Source organism: Mustela lutreola, chromosome 1, assembly GCF_030435805.1.
Source record: "Mustela lutreola isolate mMusLut2 chromosome 1, mMusLut2.pri, whole genome shotgun sequence".
Taxonomy (NCBI): Eukaryota; Metazoa; Chordata; class Mammalia; order Carnivora; family Mustelidae; genus Mustela; species Mustela lutreola.
In genome coordinates this window covers 269,438,301-269,450,339 of record NC_081290.1, presented here as the reverse complement: position 1 = coordinate 269,450,339, position 12,039 = coordinate 269,438,301, and the positions used below count along the sequence as shown (strand labels likewise).

The 12,039-nt window shown below is 45.1% G+C and overlaps 1 long non-coding RNA gene across 1 annotated transcript in view; it reads right to left on the bottom strand.

Annotated features, from left to right (window-relative positions):
• Positions 1 to 8,526, bottom strand: part of LOC131811615 (uncharacterized) — a 114,455-nt gene extending 105,929 nt beyond the window's left edge. Inside the window, exon 1 of the long non-coding RNA XR_009346019.1 lies at positions 8,221 to 8,526. This is a non-coding gene — a long non-coding RNA (uncharacterized LOC131811615). The remainder of the gene's footprint in view (positions 1 to 8,220) is intronic.
• Positions 8,527 to 12,039: the final 3,513 nt, after the last annotated feature.

Genomic DNA, 12,039 nt, shown 5'->3' with positions numbered 1-12,039 from the left:
GCCAAGTCCTCAGCAGGAACTGGCCTTTATCATGCTGCAACCTGCCTCATGTCCATCCTGCTTTGAGCCCTTCAGGGCCAAACTAGTTATAGAGTATTTATGTTTTCCTTGAAATCTTCAAGTGCATAGAAATCTCCCAAGGGGGACCTGAAAAGGGGGGGGGGTATTAGAGACAGAGACGCCTGATGAATGAAGGAAACACTAATAACAAAAGCATTCAACTGACCACTTTTTCTATACTAGGCAATGTCCTAAGCACTTTGTATGTATTCATTTACTCATTGTAACCAAAGGAGGTGGGTACTATTATTATTCCCATCTTCAGATGAGGAAACAGAGAGGTTACTGAACTTGTCTGAGGTCTCTGAACTACTTAAGTAGGCAGGATTTTCATCCAGGCTTCCCGGCTTGTGCTCTGAGCCCCATGTGAGAGTCTCTCCTCTCTATGGAAAGATCTCCAAAGTGCTGATAGAGGCTGGGCGTGTATAGGTCCCAGCTGAAAAAGAATCCATAGTCAGTCTTGTGTTGTGTTTGCCGTGATGGTCTCTGCAATGCCAGACATCATGGGGACTAACGGGCCCAGAAAAACCTGTTGTCTAAGGTCTGAGCAACCACTGAGCCCTCCATCCCATGACCAGAAAAGAAGACTGATAACAGTTACAGAACATTCAACTCCTACATGCTCATTCTTCCAAACACCTTAAGAGCTCCTCTTAAGGACAGGAATTATTCAACTTGCTCTGAGCAACACTCATGATATTACATAAATTATAGGTGTGTTAGACTCTTACCTTTGTTTTAGAGATAAGGTAAAGAGAGGCCAAGTGAATCACCAAAGTTCACTAGGTTAGGACAGCAGACCCAGGGCTAGAACCCAGTGGATACCTAGTTCAGTCAGTTTATCTAATCATAGGGTCTCTGAAGACTGGGGGACAGATAAGAGAATATAGCGGTTGCTGATGAGGCAGGCTACTAGTACCGAAGCCCCTACCTTCTGGTGGGGAGGTGGGGAGTGGGAAGGAAGGTGTTCCTTTAATCTGTGTAGGGGAAATAAAACCTTGAGGGAAAGTTAACTTGCTCCAGGTCACAGGCCAAGGGAATAAGCTCATTGATTTCTGTTCCCAAATATTCAGCTCACCAGATTCCTTGAACACAGTATAGGTTGTAATGCTTTTTAAAATGTGAGAGTTTATAAATAGCAGGTTAATATAGAGTGGGAGAAATCCTCTTGCCTTGGTGGAGATGACTAACAAAGGTGTTTTCATGGAGGGATAGTGGCTATTTTACTCTTCCTTAAAAAAAAAAAAAAATCACCTCCCCAAATGATTTGTTTTCCAAATCTGTGTAAATTCAATATAGGAAAGTAAGTAGAGTAAATAACCCTTGTAGTGAATTGAGATCCTAACTCCTGCCCCAGACTGAAGCTAGGTTGAGGCCACTCCTTGGAAAGCAGATCTTCCCAGGCTCAGCGGTTCTTTAATACCCAAGATGTACTGGTTCGGGTAAGTCCTATTCTGAGATCCATAAGACCTAACATAATCATCTCATGAGCTTTGGATAGGATGAACTGCCACAAAAGCCTGGCTTCCTCCCCAAATATTACCAAGTCCCTAGAACGAAAAATCTGGACTTTAATGGATGTAACTTCTTTTTCAAATGATAGATCCACACGAGTTAACATGCTCATATAAACTCACAGATCAAAGGATTCCTGACAGAATAGAACACAGGAAAGATAAGTTTGGAACAAAGAAAGGAAGCCTGTAGTGGATTATTGGTCAAGCAAAAGCTTCATAAGTTCCTAAGAACCTAGGGTTGGTAAGGGTCTTACCAAAGGAAGAATGGAATTTGCTAAAGGCCTTTTTCACCTTCTAGACTATGAGTGCCATGATGGCAAGTAGGATGCATGTCTTAATTACCTTTCCTCAGAGCTTAGTATATGACCTCCTATCTAGGGGACCCTCCATAAATTTTTGTTGAGTTCCCAATTTTTCACAAGGTCAGGAGGACCGGATAAGGGATTATTTTCTTCTGTCCTCCACTAGGAATGAAGTCATTGAAACTCAAGATCTGGATGAAGAGTAGATAGATAGTCATACTTGCCTTCATGGAATCCCTGAGGGACTCTCACAGTGTCCAAGGAGGACTTAGAAATTTGCCCCAGTGGATAGGAGGGAACTAGAGTCTTGCCTCTAGGCTCCAGTGAGTCAAACACAGATGATCTTCTCACATCCATTCTCTTGAGGTCCAGACCTGGACAGATTGAGTCCCTCTCCCCTTACCTGGATGCCTCCTCTTTCAGGACTCAGGGCTAGTGGGAGAAAAGAATTTATGGTCTCTGAGCTGAGATGAAAGGTCCAGGAAAGTTTCCCAGGTCTCTCCCTGGCTTAGCAGGGTCAGTGGAGAACAGTTCCTTTGGCTACCAAAGGGTAGGTTGCGGGAAGATATATTTTACGCAGTGTCTCCTGAGAGGAGTCCCAGCATATGTAGGAAGGTCTAAGAACAGCCCAGCTATCTTCAGAGAAGGAAGAATCTACCCAGGAACCAAAGACACATGGTGGAAATACCACCCCACAACATGCTATAAGAAGATTGTCCCACCACTTTTCTGATGTTTCCTTGGCTTCAGAGGTCTGATAATAAAAATAACAGTAAAAATATAATGATAATATATCAAATACTTAGTATGTTCCAGGCACCATACCAAGCCCTTTGCAAATAACTCAACGAATCATCATCATACATCTCTGAGGAAGATACTGTTATTTTCTAGGTAGGTACTGTTATATTTCTTTCTGAGGTAGGTACTGTTATATTCTAATTTTAACTGTCAAGAAACCAAGGCGTGGAGAGTTTAACCAACTTGTTGTAACTCAAATAACCAACCAAATACAAGAACCCAGATTTGGATGCAAACACTGAATTATCTGCCATGATAATGTATTCAGGAAACCTGTGAGAGTCCATCCTTTCAGAGACTTATGTTTACTCCTATTGCTAATTGGGATGGGAAAGAGAGGTAAACATGATTTTAAAATTTTTAACATGTGCCTACGTGCACACATATAGGTGCAACAAAAATATCACATATGCAGAATATGCTAGAGTGCTTTTGGATAAGCCATCTAATTTCTCATTTTATTCTCAATCGGGTAGGTCTTATAATGTGAATATTCCCATTGTTTAGGTGAGGTCAGCAGGTCACAAAGAACCTAAATAATTTGTCCAAGATCCTATATTACCTTGGTTGCTTGAATCTATGTCATTTGAAGCCAAATCTATGACTCTTTCAACTATAGCCTATACCACATATTCCACAATAACAAGACATGCTCAGAGTCAGCTAGCATTTATTAAACACCCACAATGGGTCAAGCACTGTGCTAGCCTCTTTCACAAACAGTAAATAATTACTCATCGACTGGTCTTCCAGTCCACTAAGTGAGCTGCTGCTGCAGCAGCCTCCCAAGTCTAACAAAGGTTACATAAAAGAATAAGAGTAATTCCTTTCTTTTCTCTAGGTACTCTTAGTAGCTTAGTCTAAACTCCCATGTTTCACGAAAGGGTGTTCTATCACCTAAAGGACCAGGCAGGAAAGAAAAGCTAGATTAAGGCTGAAAACACAATTCTCAAAATCCCTCAACCAATGATGGAGGGTCAATAGTGTCTCTGTTCTCTAGTTTGGATGCATTTTTCATGTCATCTGATTTCCACTCTAGTCCACCTTACATTTCTGAGGTGCCTGCTAACTTTGCTCCTTAAAGGGGAAGGAGGTGGTTGATGAAGGAAGGGAAAATTCCCTTTGCACTGGGGTCCATCAGAATAATAGAGGACTATCTTCCTCTGGACTCTTTGAGCCATAAGCTCTACTTCTTCTGTATCAACAGTTGAACCTACTGCCAAAGTCTTTTCTGAGAACCTGCCATTAAATATCTAGCACAATTATTCATGAAACAAGTTTTATTTTTTTCATTTGTAGATGTTGAAATCAAAGTACTTATCAGGCAAAGGGTCTATTGGATAGGGCCAAGCTCAGAAGTGTTGAGTAAGGATTGGAATAATACTTCATTTCCAGGCCTGGTCTCTAACCCAAGGCTTCAGCAGACCCAGAAGGATCAGCAGATGACTCCTCTCTTCAAAGCTGTGACAGGATCACCATGAACTTGTGGATTTTTCACAGAGTGGGATTTGGTTAGAGGAGAAGAATACCCCCATTGATCAAAAATGGAGGTTGCTGAAGATTTTTTTTTTTTCTGCAGATAGTATTATTAGCTTGATGAGCATGAGCAACCGTGTTCTCAGTCTAGGATCTGGATTACTTCTCACCTCCTCCTGACTAGGCTTCTTGGGTGGGCAAACTTGTATAGTCATATATGGCCCTGTGCTGAGCAGGGCTTCGTGCTTGGCTTAATACTCTAATACTTAATACTCTAATACTCTTAATACCCCTGTCTTGAAATTTGTCATAATTTTGCCTTCTAACTTGTGTTTTGTAAACAAAGTCTATGGGACAGTGGAGAATGTGTGAATAGAGAAAATACGTGCCACGGACACGCTCACCATCTCTTGCTGCCCCATAGTGTTGACAGTCCCTCAAGAGTACAGAATCCCAGTGGAGCTCAGTGAGACTCAATGCAAGTGAAAGGCAAATCTGTGAGTAAGTGGGGGCACTGACAGTACTGAGAGGTAGTGCTGTTTGAACCAGAACTTGCTCAAAGGCAAAAAGGCGGCAATGGAGTTCTTTGAGACACTAATGAACAAGGAACCCTACCATGGAGTTTCTTATCCTTTTTCCTTCCCTGTATTTACCAACCATCTATGCCGAAAATGATGACACAGGAGGAAAAGGAAGGATAGGACAGCTCATAGATCTTTTTCCTTTCATTCCTTCCTTATCAGAGAGCTGACGTCAGAGAGAGCTGGTAGAATGTTTGGTTTTAAAAAGTGAAATAAAACCAGTTGAATACATTTTGTTTGAGGTTTCCATCATTGAGGTAAGAAGAGAATACTTATGCATGTATGACCGAGGAAATATGAATTGTGTAATTTTGGTGACTCTGCAAATAAAATGCTCTCCTATAGCACGGAACAATATAAAGATGGATGGTAAAATTCATGCTAATAATTTAAAATTTTAATTTTTATTTAGCAATTCAACAGCAAGTAGGAAACACGACAAATTGAGAAAAACAAAGAAAAAAGTTTTATGTGTCAGTTCCTCTAATAGCACGTTTTTCCTGCTTTTTGAACAAGGAGCCCTACATTGTCATTCTATACGGGACCCCACAAATTATGTGGTTGGCCCTGCTCCTGCCCTTATTTTTAAGAAAACAGCAGTGAAGCACCAGGGCTCATCCAAAGTGGAGAAGGGAAAAGTTGGACTCCATTCTTCTCATGAGTGGGTAGACAGCTGCTTGTGGTAAGGTTCTCCAACGTCGAGTGAAGGGGGAACTAACACTCCTGAATGAGTATGAGGAAACCCAAGGCAAATTCAGGTTCACCACATACACTCAGGGACGTCAGATCCACCCCTGAACCAGATGTGACAGAAGATGAAGAAGGTCCACTCCTGTGTGTGTCGCCCATGAGCTCACGTGTGGAGAGGACCCTGCACACACACACACACACATACTTGTGCACGGGGCTGTGGTCTTGGCACACTTGTGAGGTACACGGCGCATGTGTATCTGTACGGGATGTGTGCTTGGGCACCTGGGAGAACTTGAGACGGGTGGTCTTTACGTGGATCTTTGGGGACCGGCTGACAGACATGAAACACTTTTAAGGCTAGGGCCAAAATGGTGGACACCACAGCAGAGTAGAGGGTGATACCGATAAATCCAGGGGAAATAGCTATATTTCCAGGACCAGATTTTTTCTTGTAACCACTCTCCTTTCCAACTTTATATCAAAAGGGGACAGACACTTGCTGATTTAGGTAAAGAACAGAAATAATTTCCCTCTAAGAAGGAGCGACGAAAGTGACCCTACTTGCCTTCAAGGCTGTGAAAGACTATTCCTCCTCCATCCCTGGATAAAAAATGGGGAGGGGGGGTGGGGTGGGCAGGTCCCTGAACTAGGACTTCCAGTGACGCGGACAGTGGATGTCAGGCACGTTGGCCTGGTTTTACTCTACACTGGCAGGTCCCTAAAGATGGCACTGCCATCCGCTCCGCTTTCTCTAGCTGGACAACACTTCACCCTAAGAGCTGGCTCAGTCCAGTCTGTGTCACTCTGATCCTGTTTCTATGTCTGGACTCGACGCCTTTGGGTTATTCTAGCTTTGGAGGTGCGCCTTGCTGTGACCATGAGCGTTGCAGATTTAACTTCCAAGCACCCTCCCTAAATCTCTCCCCCCCCACCCCCTGCTGAAAGAGATTCACTCCTCCTGTTAATTTGGGGACCCAGCCCCCTCCCACCCCCCAGGATCAAAAAGCTACTAAGCCACCGCTTGCCAATTCCATCCTCAACACGGTGGCCTTCACTACTACCAGCCCAGCCCACTCCAAAAAACCATTGCCTGTCACCTTCCCCATATCTCTACGTGCATTTTAACTTCACATTCAAACGGTGCCCCCACATCTATATTTAAAGGCTCTGTGTGTGTGTGTGGGGGGGGTATTCCCCCCTCCAGAGACTTGAACTCCACCTCCCAGAAGTGGCTGCTTTTCAGAGTGGAGGTGATTCAGCTTTCCTAGAAGATCATTTGCAGGGGAAAAAAAAAAAAAATACAGTACTACCGCTGAGAGTGCTGCTTGCTTCCCTAGATTAAAAAAAAAAAAAAAAAAATCCTGCTCTCAGACACATGGAATTCCCATTGACGAGGTTTGGCCAACGCCAGGCATGGAATTTTTCCCATTAAAGATAAAGCTCCGTATGGAAGGAGGGGCGGGAGAGGGGGTCATTTTCTCTTCAGGCTTTTCTACTCTCCGGAGGATTTGAACTCTGGCCCCCAAGGTCAAATGGCCGATGTTCAAAAGTCCCCCCTCTCTGTCACTCCACCGCTCTTCCCCCAGCTCCTTCCTAACAAAGAATGACTCTCTTTGCCACACACAATAAAGCTCCGGTGGATTTACCCAGATTAGAGAAGCCCTTGAAGTCTCTGTCAAAACTAATCTTCTCAGAAGAAACACTTGTTGATAACCACCTTGCTTTGCGGGGCAGCAGGGAAACCAGGGCCCTGCTGGAAAACCTGGCCTCTGACCTCCCATCTCCACACGGCACCAGGCGCCGCACAGCCCCTGACCTCCCAGAACACACCCCCGCACACATATACCCAGCACGCCCTCGCCCCCTAGCAGCTTTTCCTCTTCAAGCTGGACCCATCTCCACACCAGGCTCCCAGAGCAAAGAGGCCAACTCTGCAGCTTCCCAGGCTGGAGAGACCCTGGCTGGGTGCCAGCCTTTCCCTCCTCTGCCACCCCCGCCAGGAACCCTCCACCCTGCTGAGTTCAGCCTCTCTTGTCTTCATGCTGCAAAGTTTGCCAGGCGCCTTTTCAGGCAGTTTTCTTCTATACAACCGGCCCCAAGAAATCATGCATAAAGATTTCCCTCTACAGGTGGTTGTGAGCTGTAGCAGTTTTTCCTCTTGCAATGGAAATGTAGTTTTTTTTTTTTTTAATTTCATTTTACCCACTAATAGTTTTTTTTTTAATTATTTTGATTGCACCCGCTAAAGAGCATTTTCTCCAAGTCGTGAGAAATTAAATTCTCTATGCAAGAAATGCTCCCACCACCATCACCACCACCATACCCTGACTCTTTATCTCTCCACACTCCCTCACTTTGCTCTGACTTCATGAAGCCTTTTTCCAACTAAATTTTCATGTGCAAAATGATTACAAGGACGAAGACACTTCGTGAATGAGAATCAACCCCAAATAGGGCAAAGTGGAAGAAGCATTTGCCCACTACAAAAGCGCCCTCCACCACCGCCCCCCCCAAAACATTAGGGTCGGGGGAGGCGAGGCAGCATCCTCTACCCAGTTTACCACCACAGGATTCTCTTCCAACTGGCATGCCTCTTGCAAAAAGCACACATACACACACAACCACGGAAAGCCTGCTTAAGAAGTCTAGGCAATCTGTACAAATATAATTGTTCAGTGAAAAAGACAGTAATCATGGCCAGTCACCCAGATCTACTCCTCCAAACATCCACCAACTGACATCATAAACTTTGCAAAAGCCAAACACAAGACAGTGCATGGTATAACCTACCTTGGCGAGCTCCTTCACTTTTTGTGCAAATGTTTCCCCTCCGCATGCTTTACATAGATTTCTAGGGAAATTTGGAAGGACTGGTGAGGGGGTGGGCGAGGTGAGGGAATGAGGGTAATATAAATAAGGAAGCATTTTAAATGCACCACGCAAAAAGCTCGGGATTTCACGTTATGTGTCTGCACTCTTCCCGGAGCAAAGCAAAACAGTTCGCGTTCAGTGCCAGACTTGGAGGGAGAGGGAGAAGAGAGAGGGAGGGGGAGACAGGGAGGGGGGAGAAAAGGAGAGAAGAGAGGGAGGGGGAGAGAAAGAAAGAGGGTGGGGAAGGCTGAAGGAGAGAGGAGAAGAGAAAGAGGAAATGAGAGAGGGATAGAGGGAGAGGAGAGGGGAGGTGATCGAGGAGGGAGGGGGAGAGAGAAAAAGAGAAGAAAGGAGGGGGGGAGCCAGAGGAAAGGAGAGAGAGGAGGCAGCCCCCCTCCCACGTTCCCACCCCCACACATTCAGGCACCTCCTGAGTAACTGATCAGAGCAAAGAACTCATCACCCACGTTCAAAAACCCGGTTTGGGGACTAAGTCCCCATGCACACACTCCCGGGATCTATTTATAGACAGACCCTAATAATATGCATTGCATTCTGCACGTAAATGTGTGTGTGCACGGATTACATACAGTTCCTTTGACAGGTATGATTTTTTTTTTTTTTTTTTTTTTTGGCACTGCAGTGCGTCTGATTGTATCTGTTTGGATTTTCTTCTTTCTTTTTTTTGCATCAGGAAAACATGCATCAATTATGAAGGTGTCCAGGGAGGGGGAATGGTGGGGGTCTCAATGCTAATAAAACCCTGGCTCCCCCCCCACCCCCCACCCCCCACCCCCGCCGCAAATCTGGGATATTTGCAGAGTTGGGGCTGTTTGAAAACGCTCCAGCTCTGGCTCGGTGTAGCACGCCCAGTTCCAGCAGTGTGTGCTATTGACCTGCATTGACGTCAGTGCGTCATTAGGTCTCCCTTAGAAACACTGACTTTCAAAAATAGTATCAAATTAATTCAGTTGGAGCCTGGTGAAGAAAGGCTACTAGCTGGAATCAGCCATAAAACTCCAGAATTTTCAGCCCTAGATCTCTGCTTTTTCTAGGAGCCAAACAGAAATCAGATTGTATGGAAAATGCCATTGATGGGATTTTTTTTTTCCCTTAAGAAAAGGGACCAAATTAGATTGCAAAACCCAGAACTGCTTTTTTTTTTTTTCCCTTTCCCCTCTTTTTTTTTTTTTTTTTTTTTTTTTTCTGATCTAAAAATAACCCCTTGCTTGAGCTGACTGCGGTATCTTTTGTTGCGGCTCTCTGTTTTTAGCAATGTGGTCCCAGAGAAGGCTGGAACTCAAGTACAGATATTGATCTATTGTTATTTGCAAAGCAAGGAATTAATTTTAATGAAACAGGTGTGCCTTATGGTGGCAGTGGGTAACAGAGAAGAGGGGGCACCATGGGAGAGACTTATGCCATTCACACTTTTCTGTTTCATTTTTTCCAATTCATCTTTTTAAGATATAATTCCCACCCCACGTGTCTCACGTGGCCTCTGACCAGCACATGCAACCCCCATTCATACAAACACAAAGCACCAGCGCATTCACACTTAGCAGAGACAGTACATTCATAAGCAAAGGCTCTGGGATGTTCCTTCCTCTCATGGCTGCTTGGCAGAAAAGACCTAGCAGCCCACCGAAACAGGATTAGGTTTAATCTGGGGGATTTCAGTATGCAATTAGATTGATAATTAGATTGTACTATTAAATTCTGCACTTATTAAAAAATCTACTTTTTATGGGGAGCAACTGCGCCCTTCACAGAGCTAACAATACAGTTTTAACCCATCTGTTTTACAATCATACAGTTTTATACATACCTACCCATTACATACGTGAATATAAAGGGTGCCTCCCCAACCGAAGTGAGGTGCGTGATACAGAGTGACTCTCAAAGCTTGGGGGGAGGGTGCTATTAGATTTTTCTATTCTCAGAGGAGGCAGTTTACCATAATTTTGTAGAGCCTTCATTCCCCACATTTCTTGCTCCCCAACCCTCTGTCTGACCCACTCTCCTCCAATGGGCAGCACTTGTGCCTCTCAGTGATAAAAGAATTTGGTTTCTCTGACCCATTCAGTCTTTTGCCTCTGCTGAGACTGTTAATGAGGGGACTAATTAAGGCCATTGTGTACAAGGGCCCTCTTAGGAGGCTACTTGGATGACAAGGGATGTGGGGGGCCTTGGGTGGAGAAGGAGAACCCAAGATATATTTAAATCATTGGACTTAAAATTAAATAGGCCTTTTTTTTTTTTTTTTGGTACACCTACAATGTCAGATTGCCATTTGATAATTACCTAATCATCTGTGCTTATCATGATTTCTTACAAGAATGAGAACCTTTCTTTCAAGCCCTGAAATCTAGCTGAGAGAGAAGGGGGTAACATGTTGCGGACCTCAACGTTTTCAGACAAGGACACAATGTGCATAAATTCTACCACGATGGGCTAGTAGGTCAGGGGAAGTGGAGGTCAGAGAAAAATCATACCCCAGCCACTCATCTGCCCCTCGCTCAGCCCCAAGGAGGAGCACTGAGGGCAAATCAAGATGCTGTGGGGCTAGAGTTTATCTAAGGACAATTTCTGGTGTTTGGAGGAACCTTCAACTAATAACAGACTGACCACGTGGTTTCCTTTGTCTTTCCCTGCCTTTCTTTCCTGAGGGTTCAGGGAAGACAAGGCAATTGCCAATGGTTCAAGCTGCCACCGCAGCAGCAGGAAAAGGGAGGTGCTCTGAGCAAATCGAGTGTTCCCCCTCTCCCCCAACCCAGCACTTACAGACTGGTCTTGACGCTGATTGGTGGAGAATTCCAGACGCCAAGCACCTGCAAACCACTACCCCAGCTTGCAAGGGCTCCCATACACACTTCATCTGAAATGCATTCATTCACAGATACATACAGTCATTCATGCACCTGCACACAACCACATTCATTCATATTTTAGCCACAACACCAGCCGTGCATTTGCCTGCAAAGCCTGGGCAAGTGTACACACAAGAATACGCCTTTATAAGGTTGCATTCTACCCCTCTCCTCCTACACACACGTAGACACACACATACAGTTTGCTTGCTGCTTCTTTTCCCCGGGGGGTGGTGGGGTGGTGGTGTTCAACTCTGAAGTGTGCAAAATCCTGGCAGGAATAAATTTCTGCCATTGAGATGGTGGAATCCCCATCCTGCATCAAGACCCACTGACCTCGTCCGTGATTAAATCATGGACGAGATGCCCAAGTGTTGGCAGAGCTGCAAATGCCTAGGTGGATGAGGGGGGCCAGCTCTTTTTCTGGCCCGATTTGCCTCCCTTGGCAGCCCAGAGAATAAAAAGAGGGCCAAGGGAGGGGCTTGCAGTGTGTCCCAAGGCTGTGCAGTGCCCCAGTTGGCTGGTTCCGATCTTGTCCTTTGGGGAGAGGTAAGCATCGTGGAGAGCTGTCAAGTACTGCCAGAGTCAAGCCTTGGTGTTTCCAGGTCTCAGAGATTCTTGTTGGTCTGTACACCAAGAATGGGGAAGCTGGGGATGCTCATCAGCCCCTCCCTAGCCACCCAGCCCTCTCTCCTCTCTGCTCTGTGCCCTGCCCAGAGGCTGACCTCTGTGGTCTACATTAATAGACTCTTGATCTGTGGTTCAGCCAATGGGGGTCCCTGACAGGGACACGGAAGACAAGAAGGGAACACAGTAAGGGATTTAGTCCCTTATGTCCCTCCCTTTCAAGTTATGGGCTGTCTGTGGC